The 23,421-nt window shown below is 39.1% G+C and overlaps 1 protein-coding gene and 1 long non-coding RNA gene across 3 annotated transcripts in view; one reads left to right on the plus strand and one right to left on the minus strand.

The window, feature by feature from the left end:
- LOC111871747 (F-box/LRR-repeat protein 2) overlaps positions 1–23,421 on the minus strand; it is a 59,525-nt gene that overhangs the window by 28,395 nt on the left and 7,709 nt on the right. The gene's annotated exons all lie outside the window — the stretch shown is intronic.
- Positions 20,600–23,421, plus strand: part of LOC111871748 — a 6,184-nt gene continuing 3,362 nt past the window's right edge. Inside the window, exons 1-2 of the long non-coding RNA XR_002844092.2 lie at positions 20,600–22,057; positions 23,019–23,103. This is a non-coding gene — a long non-coding RNA (uncharacterized LOC111871748). The remainder of the gene's footprint in view (positions 22,058–23,018; positions 23,104–23,421) is intronic.

The raw sequence follows: 23,421 nt of genomic DNA on the forward strand, positions 1-23,421 counted from the left end.
AGCAGAATTAATTCCTACCTGTTTCATGCAGGTTCTTGCTTGGCTTACTCTTCAACGCTAGAGAGGGATGCGGCATGTTTCTCTGAAATGTCCGTTGACTTTCAACGGACTACACGGTGTTATATCCTAGAAGATAGAATTCTTCATAACAACCGCTGTGAGAACCTCAAATCCTGCATCTTGTAGTTGTGCAGTTTTGCCCATCTTATAGTTGCTTCGTTCATCTTAAATCCTCTATTGTATTCTCATTGTGGAAATTCTGGCCTGATATGAATTATTAGGCAATGTGTACACGCATGAGTGAAATATGCAAAGCCTTGTAAGCACCCAGAACCTGCCTGCTCATATCGTCTTCCTCGTCTCACAGGCGAAACGGGAAAAAACAAACAAACAAACAAAAAAAAAACGAAGCTGTCCCTAGAAGAGGCCGTGAAGGCCCATAGGGTTGTGAGACGTTGAGGGTCCCACATTATCTAGACAATCGGCTCATAGATGGCGGTAAGGTTGTCAGCCTTACGCGCCGGCCGCGCTTTGCTCCCCAGGAAAATTATTTAATTAATTCCTGGTACTCATTTCTGTTAGAGGCTGAGTAAACCCCAGGGCCTAGTGCGGCTGGAAGGATTAGGTCAACTGAAAAATGACCTCATCGGAACTTGAACCCGCGACCTTCCGGCTTGTAGCATAGCCCCTCAACCACTACGCTACCGCGTGAAACGTGCCATTCAATTTTCAAACTCTGCAGGATCTTGCTCAAATCTAACGTCAATGTCATGTCAAGAAATTATTTTAAAACGTGGATTTCGGCTGCAGTACATAATTAGGACTTTCATTTGTAAGATTTGAGGTTTCCAGGCGGTGACTATGAAGAAAGCAGTCTCCTGGGATGTGGCGCCGCGTAGATATTGTGTTTACCGACGTTTCGGAGGACGTATCGCCTCCATCTTCAGGGTAGAAGAAAAGAAGAAATCCACGAGCAAACCAGCGTGAGCAATCTGTTGCACCTGTTCACGCTGGTTCGCTCATGGATTTCTTCTTTTCTTCTACCCTGAAGATGGAGGCGATACGTCCTCCGAAACGTCGGTAAACACAATATCTACACGGCGCCACATCCCAGAAGACTGCTTTCTTCAGGATTTTCATTTGTATGGAATAATAAAATGAATTTGTTAAAGGCCTACTTATTTTCTCAATTTGTCAGAAAGAATTTGGCCAACTTTAAGAACGTAAATTTTCGCCGCATAGTATTTCATCACGAGTTCTTGTGAATACATGGCAAGTCTACAGGTCGTCTGTTGACGGTTCTGCATTGCTTTTCCCTCTATTCCGATTCAAGATTGGGATGAAGCAGTCTAAAACGAGGGACTCAAACGGACAGAGGTATTAAATATAGATCAAAATTTTCCTCTACTTAATTAATTAAGCACTATGCCATGAAATTATATGGGGAAGTGAAGGTATAACTATCATTTTGAGTGGTCAGCTTCACGCCCCGGCCATTTTAACCCAGAAAAATAACCTGCCGCGAATTGAACCTCGGCCATGTAGCCCGTAGCGCGTCGCTGTACCGACTTAAATGCCACTTATATAAGATATTAAGTACATTCGCATTAATATATTCATTTAAACCTGTAATAGAAGAATTTACGTTGTTTCTTCCCTCCCATAGATTTAAACATGTAAAACCTCTATATTCAAATAACACATTTCTTATTTATTAACTTGACTGACTAAGGGTTTTATGACCGGGTTTATATTCTCTGTCGTTTCAACCAGACTGTACCTTGGGCCCATGAATCTTCTTATGCAATCACATTTTATGATGGTAAAGCGACCGAAGCTTTATGCCGACCTCTCACTTCCGTCTATTGGGCCTGCGGAACTACAGATGAATTCTACTGTACCTCCACACCCTTGCTGCAAGTTTTCGAGCTTTACGGCTACCTCTGATGTAGTAATCTAACAGAATGATCACAAGTTTGATGACAAAGTGAGTGGGGGAGGGAGAAATGTTTTATTTGAACTAGAAGAAAAGCTCTTTGAAATTCGTGGGAGAGTTATATCCTTCGCCCTCTTTCTTTACTTCTTTATCCCTTTCGTATTTATGTCTCGTTCCTTCATTTATCTATTAAAATAGTGAACTTAAGTCCTAGCCGAAATTCGGAAAACTCTAGAGCGTTGCAACTGTTCCGACGTGCTGGGTACAAATGCAATATCATGCACTTTTGTATGAATAACTATACAAAACTCCTACTACGTATATGAATTCAAAACATAAATTCTATCATAATTTACGGTTATAAACAAGCGAAGCCGAAACCTCATAAGCAAAATCGTGATACAATTTAATATTAATCTCCAATCCACATCTCTTGTCTTCCAAGACGATCCTTCCAGCAGGTCTGTTCTTCCCGTTTCTAATTCTCATCCGAATTATTTTTATTACTGTCAAGAAGCTTCTCGCAGATAACATGGCTACCACTTCCAGAACTCGTTTCCTGTACAATAGGCTTATGTTACATCGTTCTTTTTATTTCAGTGTTCCTGACTACTGCCTTTGCCTCAGCTCAGAAAAAGAAACCCTTTATGCAGCATTTCTGTTTGTTTGCTAAGGTATGTGAGCTGTCATAATTCCTGTAAACGCTGGTTTCAGTGTTCATAAACATGGTCTTAGACGGTACCGCCATTGCTATTTTGGTACTTCCCCAGAAACAAATCTTTGCCACGAATCGTAAGAAATGTTTATAGCCTTCAACCACACGGATTTACACATGCCTGACTAAAATGATTCATCACTTATCGTCATCAAACCTGAAGCAACTACACAATTTTTGTGACTAGTATTTGCCTTCAGAGGTGTCTTGTTGGAAAAACCATGGAAGTANAATCAGCTTTAAGCAACAATAAATTCATATTAAAGGTAATTTCACGAAGTTAACTTTACATTCATATTTTAAATGTATTATGTATTATGCTGGTTTATTATTTTGTTCCGTTTATTGTCCGTAATTGTTACCTTCTATTCTGAGTTTAAAACGGTCATAACTCCGTAACCGTCCAAAAGCGGACACATGTTTATATGAACTTTTTTGATCACAAAGACCTAGAAAATTACCTCCTGCGGTTATGCACAAAAGTCGTGAAACACCCTGTATGATGTAAGTGTTAACATATTGAAAGACAGCTACGCATAGTAGGTAAACGATGGTCCTCCAGCTTGAACCCAGGATTGAAAACCGATTATCGTAAGGTGTTCTGTTATGAAACTAAAAAATAAATCTAAAAATTTTGGACAAGACTCACTAAACATTTCTAATCAGTGGTACCAGGTAAAGTAGAATTGTTTAATTGTTCTTAATGTAGTGCATTATTTTAACTGATCTTTCCGTGACCCTGCGTAAAAAAAATCTTTACAGAAAAAAAAGTTTCGTAAAATCAATCATGTCTGTTCGTCACGTATGCAGAGAGCTGAAAGAGCTCAAATTATTTCCATTCATGTAAAGGTTTCCCTGAATTAAAACAAACAAAAAGGGAAAGAACGTAAATTCCCCAAACTTCTGGAACAAGAACAGAGATCTGGCTCTTCAATTTGCTTTTTTCTCTTACATACATATATACATTTCATTTCATAAGTTCAAAACAAATGGACATGAAGGTCGTCATATAAAAAACAAACAAACAAACAAATACAAAAAATTTAAAGAAACACACAGATAACAGAATAATTAAAACTAATTGTTTATGTTATCGTCCACATACTCAGAAACTGTATAAAAGGAATTTTTCGTAAGATAAAGAGAGCTTATTTTTAAGCTCTTTAAGACTTTGAATGGTTACGGGCAATCTGTTGAATAGTTTAATGGCGGAAAACATAAGTACCTTTGTGAAAAGCAGAGAGATTCGATTTTGGCAAATAAATTGCTTTCGATTTCTTATATTCAAACCATGAACATCTAAACCTGTACAAAATTTAGTTTGATTATCAGTCACAAACATCAAGAAGTTAGGAAAAATATGCATATCGTAAAAATTTCTGCATATTCACTCTGTTATTGCTTCTAGAACTTGTTTTATTTAATGTGGGATTTTGATGCTCCGTTGAATAGTTAGTAACCAAATGCATGTTCTACCTATTCAGTATTTAGACTCTTATGTAATGTACGCGTACCTCTTATATTGCGCCAGTATTTATGAAATTTGAGACGGTTCGTCAAATTTGTACAATGATCTCCAACAATTATGTTTTGACATAGACTAATCTAACCGTCCAGAAGTGACACAACGCAAAAATCGTTTCTGTGCATTATCTCAGAAACCGCAAGACTTGTGGAAGAAAAGTATGGTGGGCGAGAAAGAAAATAATTTTCTGCACAAATTTGATTCAAGTTACGAGTTATATGCGTTTACTGTCCGACTTTACTCAAAATGTAAATTGTCTCACCCGTTTTAGTTGAAACATCCTTATATAAAAATTTTAAAAATCCATTTTTAGGTTCTTAACTAGATATATGTGAACAAAGGAATGGACAGGCAGACGTGATGAGATTTTTCGTCTCGTACAAGCCGAAACTTTCCTGTCTGTATGTGTACGTTTCTATGAATATTATAGCCAGCTGACTGAGTTTCAGGAAATTTAGTCGTCCCTGCAGACTTCATTTACTGCATACTTTTTAATTTTATAAAACAGTAATTAAAACGTGGATTTTGTTTCATTTGATGTAGGAATATGAAATAATGTACAGTACCAGATCTTCTAATAATAAGCAACTTCTGTCATGGTGGTTGTTTGCGGAATACAAAGCAATAATATGGCGTCAGCGCGAATTCTACATTCAGCTTTCGGTCTGATGGTGATCAGTAATTACGTGAAAGTTCGCATGATTACGGTATAAAGATACAATTTTTGTATGAACTGTTGATTGCAAGTCAGGAATTACAATTTTGCGACAATGAAAATTATTGAGGTAGGATACCACAATTGTGTCATATTGACAGATAATATTTGCACTTTTGTGCTCGAAATATGTTATTCTCCGAATATCATAGTGTTACTCTTACTGCGACTGTTGTTAATGATAATAGTTTTTACAGTTGCAAGAAATAAAAATATTGAAGCCGGGATAGCGTAGTCCGTATAGCGACTGGCTACGGGCTGGACGACCGAGGGGTCGGAGTTCGAGTCCCCGTAGGGTCATGAATTTTCTTTTCTCCACGTCGTCGTGACCGGCTCTGAGATCCACCTAGCCTCCTATCCAATGGTTACCGAGGACTCTTTCCCCAGACGTAACGAGCAGCTGACGACTCATGTCCAGCTAGTGCCGAGGTCAAGAAAATTTGGATCTATAAATCAACTCCCCCTTACGCCTTCATGGCGTAGTACTTATTAGTTAAGCACAGGGACAACTTTACCTGTAAGAAATAAGAATATACCACTCGATTTTTGTTCGGTCGTATGAACATTTGAGCACAATTTCAGCTTGCAAATCCAACAAGCGAAGTTATACTTTTTTTGTTACAAATTTACATTACATAAATGAGTCATCGAAAACACAAGATTTGTAGGGCTAAAATTCTGGAGAAGAAATTAGGTTTTATGGTTTCTGTTAGGAATTCATTGTTTGTTTGTTAAAATTGACATTTTTATTTTTATTTTTCTTCCACGAATAACACTTCAAATAGTCGAAATTTCGTGTAATATCAAGGTCTTACAACATGCATGCGTTATGTCAAATATGTCAAAATATCCCCCCTTCCGTGTATGGACCCCAAAAGCTCTGACACGTTTACAAAATATCGCAACTGGACTTCATCGTAGGTCACTTTCATCCAGTCTGCAGGTTCAGTCCTTATTTATCTAAGAAATGCTTCAGTACATCTTCACATCTACGAGTAGATATAAGGCCCCAAAATAGGATTTTATTTTAAGGTTTAATCTAAACCATCCCTCCCTAATAAAGTATGATCCGTTTTAATATTACACTTCCAGCTATGCCTAGATCTTCAAAGTTGCATTTTCCCTTCAGGTGTTCGTAGCAAAATTGTGCATGTCTTTGTCAAGTGATCAGTACGAGTATGTACTATGCATACTATATCCATTGTATCTGATGTTATCATCCGAAAAATATCTTCTAAACAGCATAAATTATAGATCTATAATTATGCAAATATTTCCAGCATCCTCTCATTTCCTGTACTTTTGTCACATCTCCTCTGCAACTTGTAATCCCGACCTCTCGGACTATGTTCTTTCGTTAAGTGAGAACAAATTTCTCACCCACATAAAACAATAGGCAAAATCATGTTTCTTTCACATTTTATTTTTTATGTTTTTAAATACCAGAAGACAAAAAGAAATATTCTTAACAGAATAGCAGTGAATATTTCCCGTCTTGAAGTTGTTCTTATTTTTTTCAATATAATCTTCATTTCTCTGTGATCACTAACAGTTGAATTCCGCCACATTTTGTAAGTGAATGTCAGCTGTTATTTCATTTAATCTTCTGCAATATTCTGATAAGGAGTCGTCACAGTGGCCGTACGGTCGAAGGCTATAACAGTCTTCGCCCACTCCAACACCAGAGTCGTGGGTTCGAATCCCACTCGAGGACTGTATGTCTGTGTGCGTTTATTCTGTGTTCGTGTTGTTCTATGTATAGATAGCCGCCTTGCGACGGGCTGATCCCCGTCCAAGGAGTCCTGTCGTCTGTGTATAGATTAAGAAACTGATAAAGCGACCAAGGTCCAAAAGGGCTGTAGAGCCGTAGGTAGGCAGGCAGGCAGATAGGTAGGTAGATAGATAGGTGAATGGGTAGGTAGGCAGGTAGGTAAGCAGGTAGGTAGATTCTGATAAGAAGACTTAGTTGTCTCTGTGTTTGCCTCTAGACAGACATTAATTCTAGGAGCTAATAGAGCTATAGGAGCCTCTGTCGGTTTTATTTAAATAATGAGAATACTTTTCAGCCCTTCTCCAGAAACTGAACAGTAGGATTTCTTTATGTCTATTAAGAAGTCTTGTGATTCTGTTAGGAAGGGTAATAGGTAAGCCTAACTCTGAGAGGATATTTATGTGCTGAATTTAATGATACCTTTAATTCTGTAAATGTAATCCAAACAGGTTATGTGGTATAAGAATCTGAAATGCCGAAGACAACTCATAGACGGTCTGAATTTAAATCTGTGCCAGTTTTCTTTTTTGGCCTTTATGGTTACGTCACATTATGTATGATATTTATGGCACCTCAAGAACATAAAGTTAGCAGACACAAGGATCTGATTAGGCCATCTAATTTAAGACTTTCCTTCAAATATTTCCTAAATGTCCCTCGTTTCCCCGCATCCCGTCACCGCACTCACTTTTACATAATCCTTCTAGGAACGTCTGGTGGCAAATACAAATTAAAAGTTCCTCATTAGATAATTGCTTCCGTCCTGCTAATAATTCTTTCACAGGGCCAGATATTCTCCTCAGAAGCAGAAAGCTACTTTCGCATCCACATAAAACGAGAATTAAAGTCATACATCAATTTTCGGCTGTCTGACAGGACACAGCGAGAATAGTGTAATTCTGTCTGAATAAATTTTATTACGTGTACATTTGGATATTAGCTCAATAAATATAAATACTATTCTGTCGAAATAATTTGTTGTATATGTTATTAACTTGTGTCTAAATAAAGTCCCAGTTTATTCTATATATACGAGTATTAATAGACTTATTTCTCATGTGGTGCAATTACTTGTCTTAAATTGTCCTAAGGACAATAAATACCGCCTCCAGCAGTGTGGAGGGATCACAAAGGGCTATTCCCATATAGATAAAGCCGGTCGTATTGTAAAGTTGAACATTCACCTTCATTTTCTGTAGAGTAATTAGCACTCCTAATTTATACTCGGGAGGTCCCAGATTCAAATCTCAGCCCAGAGACCGTCTATCCTAAGGCTTTTCGTGGTTTCGCCGAGTTTCCTATCATTCGACGCTTTAGAATCTGAGCTATTTATTAATGGAGATAAATAAATTCAACAAATAAATAAAAAAGTAAATATTCTGGGCCGATGTTGTTTCCACATCTCCTTAATTTCGAGTTGCTTAGGCAGAGGGCCATGTTCATTTGTATATATCCATAGACAATATTTGATAGAATATTCCTGAAAATACTAATTGATACAGAAATTCTGATATGATAGCTTCCATATTTCCACGGAGACCGAAGTATTCCTCCAAGTTAGTAAGGCAGGCCCAAAATAACATTGGCATGATCAGCCCCTACAGCCCTCCCACTCATCAGGGTGTCTAGTGTTTCCTGGGGTGACGCAACTAACAGAAGAAAATAGATTTTGCACGCGTTGGCCACCTGTGTGCATCCATAACTGCTATTTTGAAAGAAAACATATTACCCACTCCACTGAATACCGTTCCAAAGTGACATGGTTGACAGGGCCGTTACTACTTAAAGCTGTACAGGGAACACTGTGCCAAAACTCGGTAAAATGCCGCGTCGCTTTTTATTAAGATAACGGCCTCCTGAAATGTGACAGAGTGTAGTTTGATGGATAGGTGCCGATATTCCAGAGGAACATCTTCCAGCCTGATAATGGAGGTATATGGATCATCTGAAACCTTTTCAGGCATCAATTTACTGAAGTACATGATATCACATCTCAGAAGACCGTAGACTGGCAGTGTCACCTCTCTGAGAGCCATAAATATCGTGTTCTGTTCTTCCACACGCGAACCATGCCGGACGCCATACTGTCAGCAAACAAGTATTCTTCAGTGTTACAGTCATTTGTCCTCTGCCGCTCCACATACTCTGGTACATCATAGCTACTGACGATTAGAGAGACATCTAGACATATTGTAACTCTAATACGGCCCCAAAATTATAATTTTCAAGATTAACTGAACAGTGGGGCTAATGCGTATCAACTTTCATTTGGGCCGCGCCAAAGCTCAAGCGGTTAGTCGCTGGCTTCCCACCGCGGCGGCTCGGGTTCCAACCCGGGTCTGGTCAAGTGGGATTTGTGGTGGACAAAGTGGCGCTGGGGCAGGTTTTCTCCGAGTATTTCGGTTTCCCCTGCCAATCTTCATTCCACCAATCTCTCCACAGTCGCCCTCACCTATCATCTGGGGCTGGTATAGTAGGCCAGAAGTGGCCGCAGTACAAGGGACTTAGTCCCACCCCACTAGCAATAAAAAAACTTTCATTTAACTTTAAATAAGTTCATCGTTAAAGCGAAAGTTGTCTTGATAACTGCATAAGAGAGGTGGTACTGTATGTTTGGTTAATTCAACGACAATTTTGATAGCTCGGACTAGGATAATTAATACATGATTGAACTGATAATGATGCGAAAGTTAGCGGTCGTGGCCTATTTCAAGGTACTATCCTGGTATTCACGTGGGTAGATTGAGGAAACCCACGAAAACTCTGACAGTGTATAGGATTTCAGGTTTTGACAGCAGTTACTATGAAGATGTCGTCTTCAGTGTACCTGTTTTCCAGGCTGAAATCCGGAACTCTTACCTTCCGAATAAAAGCCAGAAATTTTTCCCATCAACCAACTTACCCAGTATAAATTGGGCACTGTATCGCATCAAATTCTCTCTAATGAAATCAGAGTATGCCATTAAAGTTCCTATGAGAATCCGATGAAGTTATTCACTTTATTCGTAGACTTGTATTTGTAACATAAATATTAGCTAACTGAACAAATAATGAGCTGCATTATTTTAACAAACTTGCATTACAATGTACCCTTGTAGGATACTACTCAAGAATCTACATATGTTGCTGTCCCTTTTTAATCATCGTCTCCAATAACTGCTTTATTTTCAAGAAGAGCTTCACCCTCTTGAGTCAAACAAATGTGTCTTAACTATGTTGATGCTGATGTCGTTGTTGTAGCTCAGCAGCTCAAGGAATGCCTGATTTTAAGTAACCGAAAGATGAATTTGCATGTTCACAAAATCTTGCTACTGGGCAGTATCCCCAGCCAGTTGAATCCATTCCAAACATTTATAACATACTTCTACCTACTTTAATTTATCCTCCTGTCCAAATCAATTTCAAGTGGGCTCTTCCCCTTTAGTATTTCGGCAGAAATTATGCATGCATTTTTCTCATCATGTACATGTTCCGCCCATGTAATCCTCATTGGTTCAATGAATGTTAATAACAGTAAAAAATCACGAAGCCCATTATTATCTTTCCCCATCCTCCTAATACTTCATCTATCGTGGTTCCAATTATTATCCTGAGCACCGTGCTCTTAAACACCCTCATTCTATTTTCTTCCCTTGAAGTGAGAGACTGTTGCTCAACCATACAATACAACAGGTAAATTATAGCTTTTACTCGTTTATCTCTAAGATTTAAGGAGGATAAAGAGAAATAAGTGACTGAAATGAATATTAGCAAGCACTTCGGGGATAAAATGCGCCCTTAATTCGGGCATGCTCAGACATTCAAGTTCCTTTCTTACTGCCGCTATTTCTGCATATCGGTTCTTACACTGAATTAAAATGTTAGTTACATTATAATAAAATTCTAAATTCACATTAAACCAGCTGAAAATATTCACTAGTTAAAATTCGAAAATCACTAGTTAAGATAAAAAATTTGTGTAAAGAAAATTATTACGTAGCAGAAACTTTAATTGCAAATATGAAAATACTGTGGTTAGAATTAAAGAAATGTTTTCGCTCAAGAGGTAAAATTGTGAGCGTTGAAATTGTCCAGAATTCATAAATACAATGTGAAAAGAACTGCAGGTGAATAAGCATGAATGTGAAAAACACAGAAGTTAAAATAATTACATGCAAATGCGGTCATGAAGAAATAATTAAACGCATAATATGTCTACTTGAAATTACGGTAAACACTGTGAGAAATTATAAGGAATTAGTACACTGAGCTTACACGAATGTTCTTAAATCTTTAAAAGTGGTAGCTACTTACTTCAGTATTTTTCGAATGCTACCTTAGATAATTCATTAACCCATTAAATAGTAAAATTCAAAGATTTTGTCACGTGTATGAGAGACTATAAACGGGATTCGGTTTCTTGAATGGATTTATTGACCACTTAGACACACGATTCGTCAGTACAAGTAATTACAGCGCTATTGCTAATCTCCACACTTCACAAATGACTATACACTAAGTCTTCCACATTGCCCGCGCTATAGCTCAAGCGGTTAGTCGTTGGCTTCCCACCGCGGCGGCCGTGTTCGATAACGGGGCTGCTCAAGTTGGATTTGTGGTGGGCAAAGTGGCACTGGGGCAGGTTTTCTCCGAGTACTTAGGTTTCCCCTGCCAATCTTAATTTCACAAATTGCTCCACAATCACCTTCACCTATCATCTGGGGCTGTTACAATAGGCCAGAAGTGGCCTCAGTACAAGGGACTTAGTCCCACCCCACTAGCAATAAAAAGAATTCTTCTCCAGCCTGCAGTGTCTTCACAAGTCGTTGCTCGTTAACGAATCCTAACAAAAAAGATTCTTTAGCTTCTGTGGTCACCCCGTTACACCCTGGTTAACCCCCCACAACTGAAGTGTAAACTGAACTATAGCTCCATCTCTTCTCAGCCTCCCTTGCAGAACACAACTCTCCCATTCTAAGTCCATGTCAAAGTTACTTTACCGCCAATCGGTTCGTCTTAGTGCCAATCCCCTTGAGACCCACGACCAGTATTCCTTTTTCAAATAAACACTTGCAGTTATAGTCCTTATGTAACATTCTCTCTGACGAGAGGATGAGTCTGTTGCTTACAATTCCTGCTGGTCCTCGGCAGGAGAGTCATTTTAGGGTAGGAGTTCTGCGGAAATCATGACCGTATTTTGCCGTCTCACACTCGAGGCTTCCCCCAATCTGGAGGGCTAAGTCCTCGTATTTATATCCCAGTTATACACCCAGGCACTGTGTTCCCATTTTGTCATCTCCTACGACTGGTAGGGCCATGGTGAAGGTATTCGAACCCTCAGGAAACATATGTTTCCGATACAGAGCTCAACTGGTTAATTTTGTTTAGCGAAACAATCGCTATTTATTATTAGAACAAAACTGAAAAGTAGTCTCTGTGGGCAGAAGGTAGAGTTTTATTACGTTAGAGCAGATGGTGCGTATGGTAACCACTGGGCTTTAAAGAGTTAATAGCTTGTTTTAACTCCTCGTCATTTGCAATATGTTGGCCGTACGAACGCCCTGGAAATAATATTATTATCTTTTAACAGTGGCTTTACAACTTTGGGTAATGGGTTCCTGGTTCACTTAATGACAATATTTGAACCACTGGGTTTATAACATCGAATACTACGAGAAAACAAATGAGAATAACGAATTGAATGGACGCAGTCTAGGCCCATTTTAAGATACTATGTCAGCATTTTGTTAGATATGCTGTTGCTAACCAAGAGAACTTTAGTCATGAAAAGCAGGTCTCCCAGTTGAGAATCGAAAGTGGGACCCTGTGAACAAGTAGCAGGAAAGTCAACTCCTGAATCTCCAGTGTCAGCGATTTGTAGAGCGAAAGAATTTCTGAGATCTGAAATAATTTTGATTTGCAAATGAGTAAATTTGTAAACGAGAAGAGGTCCGGGTTCGATTCCCGGCGCTACCAGAATTTTTTCTGAGAAGTACTCGGTCTGGAACGGGGTCCACTCAGCCTCATGACGATAATTGAGGAGCTATTTCAAGGAAATAGCGGCTCCGGTCTACAAAACCAAAAAAAAAACGGCTCTGGGGATTCGTTGCGCTGGCCACGCGACACCCCCTATCCGCAAAAGTTGGCACTAAACTTCACCGACAAGCGGCGGTCGCTCGGTCGGTATAGTTCGCTTGCAGACTAAAATCACGTAGTTTGTTTTGTTTTGAAACGAGAAACAACCCCTACGAAGAGAGTTGGATAGACAAAATAACCTGCCAAGACTCTCAAAAAGTATACATTGGCCAAACTGGTAGAAATTTAACAACAAGGTATAAGGAACGAATAAGAAATATAAGATTAAACAAAGACGAATCGACATTTGCCCAACATATACTAAATAGACACCACCAGTATGGATCCATGACAGTAATCATGGAAATGGCTGAAAATGCCCAAAAAATGGTAACATCATATATACAATAAAAATACTTCCACATATATCTTTAGTAAACTTGATAGAAGAACAAAACTATACTAGGGATAGTGATAACCAGCATAATATGTTCTACACCATAATAAAACATCAGTACACGCCCACATAAACGTCATAAGACACAAGGAGTATAAATACGCGATTCGATAGACCTTAGAACAGTATAACACACAGTGCCTCGAACATCAACAAGACGACACTAAAGGTAGGATAAAATAACAAAAGCTCAAAATAAGAACAAAATAGGGATTACGGAAATAGTACATTATACCCATAATATATTTGCAAAAGTCTGTTCTCCAATCAGAACCACAAGGCTGTAGACGCTTGGCTTCCTTGAAAGAGGAGAAATAAAAAGTATACGAACCAATTTGGTTTAAAAAAATTAACAGAAAAATCTTTTTTAAACATACTAAGTGTAATAAATATTTTAACTAGTTGTTACAAGCCACTGTAGTTGTTAAGAACATTAGATTTGTACTCATTGTATTGTGATGACATTGTATATATATTAATTTAAAGAAACATGTTTTAATAGTGGTTTCTCATTGTATTGATATCCTTCTGAAGAAAGGCTGTAGGACCGACACATGTAAAGGATAAAAGATTAAAAAGGGAAAACTTCATCAGTCACACTGAACGGAATTAATTAAACTTTTGTGACCTGAAATAAATCATACTTATTACGAGTAATTACTACAAATAACTTGAGAGAGTAGTCATTTTGAAAATTGCATGGTCCCCGTGCTAGACAATATATTTCCTGCCTTTCACTACTTCTGAAGTGTCAGTAGAGTTTCCACAGCGGCCTACTCCTGGACCCTATTCTGAGCTAGTGAAATTTCAGCATTCTACAAAGACAGATGCAAAAATATCTAGGAGACATCAGGTATCAAGGTACAAGATGTACAAAGAATTAAGCCAGCTTTATCCACAAATTTCATACCCCGATCTATGTTTCAGTTCTGCAGTAATACGAACTCTATTCTCGGATATGTGAACGAAGGACAGGGCACCTCCCACCTTGCTCCCAATTATTTTGCTAACGTGTAACGATGTCGTTCACATAGCAGAGGGTTTGGATCTGAATTAGCTCCCTGAAATCACAACGCAGTCACTTCTGTCATTACCATGTAGGTTTCATCTTCTCAGAAAACTAAAGAAGCGAAATTTGAAATTAACGCTTTCTTATTTGTAACACTTGAAATACCACAATGTATCTTCTCTTGCTGGTCACTACAGTATGGGACGCAAATACTCGAAGTAAACATTGCGTGATTTATTGTGCAGGCTGTAACTCTGCTAAGCTTGTCCGATTTTATGGACAGTAAATATTTGAAAGCTTGCTAGGTTTATGAGTTGGCACTGTTTCTCTTGTTCTGCATCCCACTCACTTTCCTCGCAGAGGCAGTGACAATGATACAAGCCTATTCATTGCTCAAGACATTAGGAAGGCAGCAGCCGATTTATAGGATCATTGTAGAGCAACTTTTTGAAGGAACTAGCTGGGAGGGGGGAGGAGGAAACCGGCTCGGCCACATAATATAAACGAATTAATTTGAAAAGGATATTAGTATCAAAGTACTGTGGCACTTGAATTTCATATAAATTTTCATTGTTTTATGATTGTACATATGTAAATACGTACATACTCACGTAGGCCCAAGCATATACACCGAAGCATTAACTTTCAGCAGTAGTAAGTGTTTAGACCGCCGGTCACGGTAGCCGAGCGGTCTAAGGCATGCACTGTCTTCGGTCGCTTGGAAACCGGGATCGTGGGTTCGAATCCTACTGAGGGCATGGATGTTTGTGTGCGTTTTTCTGTGTTTGTCTACAGGCGGAGGCCTTGCGACGAGCTGACTACCCGCCCCAGGAGTCCTACCGTATGCCTAAGATCTAGTAAACCGAAGTGAAACGGAGAGTTTCGTGGAGGTAGGCCTAGGCCCACTGGGGCTGTAGTGTCAAGGGGGGGAAAAAGTATTTAGGCATGCGGATGTTTGTGTCTGTTAGATCATCTCGACAGAATTCGTTGGCATGCATTACTATTAATGGTTTCTACAAAAATGCTACCAGTAACTAAGACTCTGTTACTTCATATGGTAGTATGATCAGTGAATAATAAACTGGAAATTATTTGGAAGGAATCTGTCGCGTTGTGAGGTAAAAAAAGGTAAAGTTGTCCCTGTGCTTAAATAATTAAGTCCTTTGCCAAGAAGACGTATGAGGGAGCGGGTGTATAGACCCACGTTTTCTTGACCTCGGCACTAGTTGGAGGTGGGTGATGAGTTTCAAGCCACGGCCGCTTTACCCCCAAGAAAATCCATTGTACTCATTTCTGCCAGAGGCTGAGTTGACGCCATTTACAAAAGGCGGCTGGAAGGATTAGGTCAATTGGATTTTCTCCAAAGGCTCCAACGAGAATCGAACCCGCGACCTTCCGGCTTGTATCATAGTGCCTAAACCCACTACGTTACCTCGTGTCCCTAGCGGTCGTGGCGTAATTTTAGAAAATATTCCAGCATTTGTTTGGAGAGCTTAGAAAAGACGTTAACTTCTGGTCACGGATCCGAAATTTAAACCTGAGTCCTACAGAGTACGAAGCAGGAGTGCTACCCATTTGACCGCGACTGCCGGTGTGGCTCCATATAATTCCTGCTTCTTACAGTTATTGAATTCTGGCCAAAGAAAATAATTCGTTGTCTGACTGGCGCTCCTCTGAAAGTCACGAGTTGCTTTTAATGCCAAGTTCTTAATTTCATTTCTGTTCGCTTAATGGCCCTTCAGCAACGACATGTCTTCATTATGGCTCGTACAGTGGGAAGTGTATGATGGAAGAGTGTCTTTATCGGGGTAGATTGAGGAAAACCAAGATAAAATTTTACGGACGAGATTCGAAATTATGAGCTATGTAATAAGAAGAAGGAATGCTAACCACAGTATAAATACTTAGGCGTGAAAATTATATGGCTGAAAAATGCGACGCGTCTTCTCGAACATGAATGTATGCTGAACCTAAAACTCTACGTTCCAGTAGTGTTCAGAGATGAACACAAACCACAACAGATACAGCTAAAGATGTGAAGAAAAGTATAAGTCGGGAAAACGCCGTCTTCTAGGATGTGGTGCCATGTAGAGTTTGTGTGAACCGATATTTCGGAGGAACGTCAGCTGACACAATATCTGCATGGCACTACATCCCAGAAGACGGCATTCTTCATAGTCACCGCTGTGGAAATCTCAACTCTACATAAAAAGTATAAGCAGTACAAAAATAATAAATATAAACAAGGCAACCACTATGTAAGATTTGAGGCTTTCACGGCGGTGACTATGAAGAAAGCAGTCTTCTGGGATTTGGCACCGTGTATATGTGGTGTTAACCGACGTTTCGGAGGAACTGAGTCTGCTTTTACCGGTTCTCACGGTCTCTTCGCTTGCAGATTTCTTATATTTTTTCTTCTACCCTGAAGATGGAGGCGATACGTTCCTCCGAAACGTCGGTTAGCACCACATATACACGGTGCCAAATCCCAGAAGACTGCTTTCTTCAAGGCAACCACTGTTCAGCCAGTACATCTTGAAGCGAAGCGTGTGTATAATATTCCTGTGACTCCAGATAAAGAGATAAAAATAGAAGATTAAAAATGACAGAGAAAAAGGAAAGTATTAGGAAGATTAAGAGAGAAAGAATAAAAGGAGTATGGAAATGTATATTCTGTACTAAAATACACCGAGTTTCTCCATGCGTTCTTTGGATCTTTCCAATCTGAATGCTCGTAGCTGTTACGTGCAGATGCGTAACTATTTCTCTTGACAGGAACTTCAAAGATTTGCTCTATAACCATATTTTTAATTGTTCACTTAGAAACAATAGTTAATAAGAATGTGTATGTATGTATCTCGTTACGAAGTTTCATATATTTTGGTCCAGTGGTTCGTTACTTAACAGCTTTCAAACAAAAATAAACTCCGTGGTTCTATCCTCATTATTAAAGCACCCGTCAGTAATGTAACAATATTGTAAAATATAAAAATAATCATATAATTATAAAGTATCAAAGTTACATTTTTGCCGATCACGGTAGCCGAGCAGTCTAAGGCATGCACTGTCCTCGCTCGCTCGGAAGCCGGAATCGTGGGTTCGAATCCCACTCAGGGCATGGATGCTTGTGTGCGTTTTTCTGTGTTTGTCTACAGGTATAGGCCTTGCGACGAGCTGATCACTCGCCCAAGGAGTCCTACCGAACGTGTAAGATCTAGAAAAACCGAAGTGAACGGAGTTCATGGAGGTAGGCCTAGGCCCACTGAGGATGTAGTGCCAAGGAAAAAAGAAAGTTACACTTTTAGTGAGAAACATATTCTACATGTCTTTTTTATATTTTAAAATATTGTCGCATTATAGACTGGTGCTTTAATGATAAGGATGATGCCTCAATTCAACGGGATGCTAAAATATCCGTGGCCTGTAGTCCGCAAGCGAATTATACCGACGGAGCGTGAGCATGTGCTAACAGGTGTCTGTTAGCACCTGCGCACTCTGGTTCGATCGCGGATTTCTTTTTTTTTATTTTACCCTGAAGATGGAGGCGATACGTTCCTCCGAAACGTCGGTTAACACAATATCTACAAGGCGCCACATCCCAGAAGACTGCTTACTTCATAGTCACCGCCCTGATAACCTAAAATCACTTAATCTATGTTTCACATACATTTAATATGTTTCGGCCGTGTGAGTCTATCGTCAGGCATATATGATCATCAAACTGATATACTGCTTTGCATCAATTCACTGTGCATAAAACGTAAAATGTAAGGGCATAAAAATTCTTATCTTTTTACAAACAAGCTGGGTTCTAAGTGAAATATACAGTACGTTCTCTCTTTGCTTTGTTCCGTTTGCTGTTGTGTATTGCCACTACAGGACGTGTACCTTCTTGGGTTCTATATGTTGTGGTGGCTAGTGCTTGTGGGTTACTAACTGTTCTCAGAGTTCGGTCTATTTGAAATCCACCACAGCCGAACAGGCTCAACTCCACCAAATGTTCGTAATTCATTCGCACAAGCCACAACAGCGTACTCTAGAACCTAAGCACGCAAGAATATGCATGTCGCTGCAACGGAACTGTACAACAGGAACCGGAACTGTACAACAGGAACCGGAACACGGCAGAAAACACAGAAATACGCATATTTTAACTAGAATCGAGCTTGTTTTTCAAAACTAAAATAACTTTTAGAATTCAATTTGTTTCATTCTGGTCCGTCACACTAATAATTACAAAGACAAAAATAACACCGTCTAATGTGACTTTAAGTTTTATCACCCTTACATGTTTCGATCCCTACGGATCATCCTCAGAGGGCATCAATACTTTTTCGGAAACTACTATTACAATATATGTAATACTTAAATAGTCACATTAGACGGTGTTATTTTTGTCTTTGTAACTTTTAGACTTTTGCATATTACATTTTACGCTCAGTGAAGTGGTGAAGTGCAGTGTAGCAGTTTAATGATCATGAATGCCTGGTGATAGAATCATACGACTAAAACTTGTCGTAAAACTCATATGAAACATAGGTTAAGTTGTTTAACAAACAACCCACGAAGTATTGCATTTACAATAATGTATTACACACACACACACACACACACACATACATAAATACATACATGCATATATATTAAGTGCCCAAATAATGCGACAGGAAGCTCAAATATAATATTTTGGACTCTAAATAATGCTAGTTACTTGTTTATGATCCGTTAAAATTGTTTTCACCGACGGTCACTTTACATCTGGCGCATAAACGCCTATATGACTTCCGCGTTCTTTAAGATATCAAACTGCGATATTAGAGGACAAGGCAAAATACCTAGCTATTATTATTTCACGTCCTAGTATAAAAAGTAACGTTTTAGAAGAACTCTGAAATCCAAATTTGTTTCTCAGTTTCTTCAGTTTAGAAAATTATGCCCAAATTAACTCAAGTTAGATTATCGGAGGGTCAGACTGATTGGCTGCGTCCGCTTCTGCAGTTTTACGGATGTAGCCGCTACTGCATATACCAACAGACCGGTAATACACACTCGTAAAAGACAAAAGGAGGGCAAAAAGTCGGGGCACATCGCAATGCAAGGAAGTTTAGCACGCATAGTACGAAATTAGAAGGGCAAGGTACCTCAAATTCTGATGTTTGCAAAATTTGTATATGCTATGCAGTGTCACTCGGTTATTTTACGACGGTGTGCCAAATTCTGACGTTACCTACATTTTAATGTCATAAAAAGTAAAAGTATCCTTTTAACAGGCCGTGAAGGCCCATAGGGTTGTTAGATGTTGAGGCTCCCACTTTTTCTAGACAATCGGCTCACAGATGGCGGTGAGGTTGTCAACCTTACGCGCCGTCCGCCCTTTACTCCCAGGAATATTCCTGGTACTCATTTCTGTTAGAGGCCTAGTCGACCCCAGGGCCATAGTGCGGCTGGAAGGATTAGGTAAATTGAAAAAATATCCACCTCATCGAGGTTCGATCCCACGACCTTACGACTTGTAGCATAGTGCCTCAACCAACTACGCTACCGCGTGCCCCTCATTTTAATGTCATATGTAGCAGTATTACGAAGATTATGTACGATAAATAAGAAGACATGCGGTGAAATTTTGTTAACAACTATCACAGATTTTGCGTGGAGTAAGTAGGGAATGTGAAAGGAAAGTCAGGATAACCAGTCTCCAGCAGGATTTCAAACGGAATATGCACCAAACGTAAATTGAGCGGGTTATTACTGTGCTACCCTGCTGCCATCTCCCAGACAGCGTTTATGAACGCATTGTACGCGGTTCGATAAAGGAACACTGTAGGTCTAAGTGCAATTTCTGCATAAGGTACTCAGAAGTGACAAATTTCGGTCTCGTTTGGGGTACGCAATAGAGAAAATTTTATTAGAATCAACTCTTAATTTCAATGAGTGATAAATAATAAAAAATTGGAAATATGAAGCCAAGAGATCTTTTCGGACTTAAAGACAAGCCTGTGATGTTTATCATGTTCAAGGCATCCACCGCTTATTCTGATCAGCCGAGAATCAATATATTTTATTGTTTTTATAGAATAATCTCTTTATATCGTTCCAATGATTGTAACAAGAAGAGAAGGGGGTTATGACAGTGCGTCTTTACCATCCTTGGAAGACAGATATTTTCCATAACCCTTACTTTCTCTGATAGAACCTCGGACAAGAGAGTGACAGGCTGGGATGCTCAGGAGACTTAGGGTAGCAATTTCAGTTTTCTCTGACGTAACAAATTCTTTTGAAACTAGGCCAGCCAGTCTTATTTCTTGCTCTAGCTTTCAAAGCTGTGACCAATCAGAGGCGACTATTTAAAAATGGCGTCACATTTTACGCAACGTTCTAAAATGAAACCAAGTCTTATATTATGCTTGGATCAGACGAAACTCTAAGGAGTCAGTTATACTTTGGATTTCAGATGAGAAACACGTACCACATTTGTGCTCTGCAGATAACATCCAAATGTCTTCAGACATTAGTTGGATTAACCACAGGCTCGACTCAGACATCAGTTACGAACATAACTTCGCTCTAAGTAACCGGCAAATCTTGTAGAAACATAGAAATATATTACTGAGACATATTTATTAGTTTGCTTTCTGTCAGCACACCATGTATAGATGTTTGACAAGTTTCAACCTTTGGGCTCTCATCAGACATTTTACATGCACCTCAAATTTTCTGCACTTTCTCTGTATTGGCCAGTGTTTAGATATGGGTGTATTTTGTGTTTGTTATTTACATATTAGTGCAATACCTCTTTTTAATTAAAATATTAGAATATTAAAATGTCAAATACGTGATTATAATGTTTATTTCTAGTTAAAATACCTTAACTATAACATATGAATATATAGGACTGTTGCATTTGTTGCGGTGTAGTTTCTATGCCATGGTGCAGTGCAGTGCAGTGCAGATTTCTTTCATCTGCTATTGTTGTCGGTTTTGTAGTGCAGCCGTTTCGGGTGATCCTATGATGGTCAGCTCTGGGCTTTACGATATTTAAAATTTATTAGAATGCCTTGAATATAACAACGGATATTGTCGAATTTGATGTCATATATTTTTTTGTGTGTCGTGTTATAGTGCAAGTTGTCATCGTATTTTGTCGTTGTTAGCTCTATATTGGATTTCTCATGGGTGTGATATGATATTGTGAGAGTTTTGTTTGTGAAGTTTTATCCCGTGAAACTGGTGCAGTGATAGCACCAGTTCCACATGATCATCCTGACAAAACTCACGAAGATAGACACGCCAACAACTTACACTACAGCAGTGTTTCTCAAACGGAGGGCCGCTGCCTGGTACCGGGCCCTCATCTTATATAAAAAAAAAACATTTACAGGGGCCGTGGACTGACAAAGGTTGAGAACCACTGCGCTACAGCACTGCACACACCTACACTACAACCAACCCAACAATCTTATATTCGTCAGCTATAATTGTGGCATTTTAACTACTAAGAAACAACAAGCTGAGGTTAAAAGCACAAATGATATAATTGTCAAAAGTGCTACATTAGAAACCATCAAATTAATAAGAAATATAATGGCCATATATTTGTCATTTTGATATTCTAATATTGTAATTAAGACGAGATATTGCACTAATATGTAAATGACAACACAAAATACACCCATATGTAAACATTGGCCAAATTACGTAAAGAGCAGATAAGTTGAAGGTATATGTACAACACCTGATGATAACAGAAAGACTGAAATATGTTGTGAAATTTAATGCATTTTATGCCTATATATAAATTGTGTTGACGGAAGCAAAACAATAAATATAATACAAATCAACATGACGCCAAGATATAATAATTCTACTGAGGTAAAGGTAAATATATCCTTGTGCTTAAATAAATAATTAAGGATTATGTCATGAAGGCATATTGGGGAGTTGAGTTGTAGCTCCATAATTGTTAACCTGGGCACTAGATGGAGGAGAGTGGTCAAATTTACGCGCCGGCCGCTTCAACCCCTGTGAAACAACCCCCAGTTTAAATTGTACATGAGGTTCGGTGGCTCCCAGATCTGGTCTAGCAGTTATGGAGAAGAGAAAAATTTCTTTCCCTTAGAGGGAATCGAACCTCGAGTCCTAGGATGCCCAGTCCATAGCTTACACGCTACACTGACTAAGCTATCCGGACTCTATAGAGGAGTTTCATGCTGTAGTTCAATTCTGCAAATCTTACAGGCTGGTCCTTCCATCACAGCCACCCATATGAAGCTAAATATACGGTGTGGGCAATATGGAAGGCAGTGACTTTGACAGAACAACGGAGTTGCCCCATAATTATTACACTAATACACTTGCTCCTAGCCACTTACTTTCGTGGGTTCAGCATGTAGCTCAAATAATATTGTCAACAAATAAACATTTGAATAAAAGGAATTTAAGTGCTCACACATAAGTATATTAGTACGATTTTAAATTTATTATGTCTGATTTTTCTTAAGTTTAAGTTGCATCTCATTAACTGAGTGTGACTTCCATTCATTTTCTTGTTGTCGTCCTTAAACTGATTGTAGCGGTGTACTAGTCAGCATTTCTACTTCTTGAATGAAATATCCTGTTTCAATCTCGGCCCCCGAAGACCGGGCTGTGGAAGTTCAGTTAATACTTGGCGAAATAAACACGCGAAAGAAAAGTTTGATTTACCCCATAAGTCTTGCTGTCAGCAGTGAATAAGACGACAGATATAAAGGATATTTACCCTACATGAGTGAGCATCAAGTTCCACCAAATGCAATAAGTTTAATATGAGAATATAAAAAATTGCGTTTACGTGTTTCAGTCATTACTGGCCGTCATCAGAAGGCATAGCCAACACTACAAAAATATATTACCAACTTTAATGGATCAAGGTATCTCTTATGAAGGTATGTGATGATAATCACCTTACTGCTCACTCATGTATTAAGAAGAGACTGGTCGCAAGATATCTCTTATAAAGAAATATTAGCCTTGCCCCGTTTAAGTCTACTTACTTCCCATTGAGCGGCCTCCGTAGTCTAGAGGCAACGTTCCCACCTCATGACTCGTGGTACGCGGGTTCAAATACCCGACGGAGGTCGTCGAATTTTTAAGGGCGGAAAAATTCAGGGAACAAGTCCTCCGGGAGGGACTTTAAGCTGTGTGTCCCGTGTCGTAACTTTACGGCACGTAAAAGAACCTCATATCCCCAAAGGGGATCACTG

The sequence above is a fragment of the Cryptotermes secundus genome, unplaced genomic scaffold, assembly GCF_002891405.2.
Source record: "Cryptotermes secundus unplaced genomic scaffold, Csec_1.0 scaffold633, whole genome shotgun sequence".
Lineage (NCBI taxonomy): Eukaryota > Metazoa > Arthropoda > Insecta > Blattodea > Kalotermitidae > Cryptotermes > Cryptotermes secundus.